This window comes from Hyaena hyaena, unplaced genomic scaffold (genome assembly GCF_003009895.1).
Source record: "Hyaena hyaena isolate Hyena2069 unplaced genomic scaffold, ASM300989v1 scaffold_24, whole genome shotgun sequence".
NCBI lineage: Eukaryota > Metazoa > Chordata > Mammalia > Carnivora > Hyaenidae > Hyaena > Hyaena hyaena.
This window is the reverse complement of record NW_024080656.1, coordinates 2,238,742-2,240,693: the sequence shown is the minus strand read 5'-3', so window position 1 is coordinate 2,240,693 and position 1,952 is coordinate 2,238,742. Positions and strand designations below refer to the sequence as shown.

Here is a 1,952-nt window from a genome sequence, read left to right as displayed (position 1 = left end):
AAAAGACTGTCTTTTCTGTACTGAATTGCCTTTGCTTCTTTGTCAAAGACCAGTTGGCTCTATTTGTGTGGGCCTATTTTTGAGTTATTCATTCTGGTCCATTGAGCTATCTGTCCATTCTTTCACCAGTATCATACTGTCTTGATTACTGTAGCTTTATAGGAAGTCTTGAAGTAGTGTCACTTCTCAGTTTCTTTTTTTTTTTTTAATGTTAATTTTATATTTAAGAGAGACAGAGCATGTGCCAGGGAAGGGCAGAGTGACAGTGAGACACAGAACCCAAAGCAGATTCCAGGCTCTGAGCTCTCAGCACAGAGCCCAAGGCAGAGCTAAAACTTGAACTGTGAGGTCATGACCTGAGCTGAAGTCAATGCTTAACTGACTAAGCCACCCAGGTGCCCTGGGTTGTGTCAGTTCTCTAACTTTGTTCTTTTCATTTTTCTCCTATAAATGGGTAATACTTTCTATCTTATTTGCATGCTTCTGTTGTTTAAAGTAGGCATTTTGAATATTATAATGTGGTAACTCTGGAAATATTACAATGTGGTTAACTCAGGTTCTCCTGTCTCCCAGATTTTGCTGTGGCTGATTGTCGTGGGGGATTGTTGGCTGTTTGTTTAGTGACTACTCGAAACTATTTTGTAAAGACTGTATTCTTTGTTGTGTGTGGCCATTGTGTTCTGTGCTCCATTCACTTAGTGGCCAGCTAGTGCTTTGACAGAGATTTTCTTAAACATCTAGAGATAAAATAAAACAAAACTTATTTTTGTAGATTGACTCTGTGTGGAAGCATTTGCTGGATGTTTATCCAGGCTGTTTACAACTCTGCCCTACCTTTCAGTTTCTGCTGTCACAGAGCCAAAGGCCAGCCAGAGGTGAAAGTTTTGGATTTTCTTAGATCTTTTCTGAGCATGCATCCAGCTCTAGAATGGGTGGCTCTCTAGATTTCCTGGTTCACATGGAGCTTTCCAAAGACTCTTTTCTCCCATGTGTCTCTTTTGCCAGCTTCTTCCTTTCCTGGCTTTTTGGTGTGTGTGCTGTTTGTCACATTGCTATTCCTCATTCCAGTGCCTGTGGCTAGTATATTTGTCCTTAAAGGTTTTCAGTAAACATAACCCAGGAGGTTCCTCCAGCCCTGAGGAAGTTCTGAAAAGAGTGAGACAAAGCCAAGCCCCTGAGTGGATCCCTCATAGAATGCCTAGACACGTCACAACACAGAACCACAATTTTTTGATGATAAGGTCTGTATTGCCTCCCCTGGCACCAGCAAGCTGCAGAACCGGGAAATATATCATGTTGGGAGCCATTCTGAGCCCACTAGTCGAGAAAACTCCTGGTGAGGTTAAAGCAAGTTTGCACGGTCTCTTGCCAATAAGATGATGACCGATATCCACCCCCACTCAATTATTTCTGCTTGAGCACTGACTCCCTAAGGTACCTTGTTGATCAATATCGGGAGTGACTTGTCCCCTTATTCTGGCCCTGGTATGTTGATTGCACCTTGTGAATGATCTTATTGTGGGAACTTCTTCTTTTGATTATGGGAACAGACATCGTGTCTCCAGAAGGTCCTGTTTCTCTCCATACTTTCCCTTGAGCTATAAACAGGCTAATGACCCTTACTCATAAAAGACATGTACAACGCTGTTTCTACCGTTGCGTTAGTCCAAGATGTTCATACAGCTCAACATGTAAATCAACTAACCAAAAATGTCTTTCATGCCCCAACTATTCAAGAAATCATAAAAGCAGACACAAAGGTAAATGCACTTGTAGAGGCTATTCTACGTATTGGGAAATAAGCTAAACTCTTTAAAGGTATGGTTGGCTCTCTGGTGCAATAAAGCATATAAATGGAAAATCAAGTCTTGCCCGGAGACAAAGAGCCTAACTTAGAGAAAAGGAACAGATAAGGGCAGAAGATAAGTTAGTACATACACCTTTGCTAACTG

At 41.6% G+C, this 1,952-nt stretch overlaps 2 protein-coding genes across 2 annotated transcripts in view; both read left to right on the top strand.

The window, feature by feature from the left end:
- TLR1 (toll like receptor 1) overlaps positions 1-1,952 on the top strand; it is a 47,663-nt gene that overhangs the window by 14,931 nt on the left and 30,780 nt on the right. The gene's annotated exons all lie outside the window — the stretch shown is intronic.
- TLR6 (toll like receptor 6) overlaps positions 1-1,952 on the top strand; it is a 20,409-nt gene that overhangs the window by 14,925 nt on the left and 3,532 nt on the right. The window lies entirely within an intron of this gene.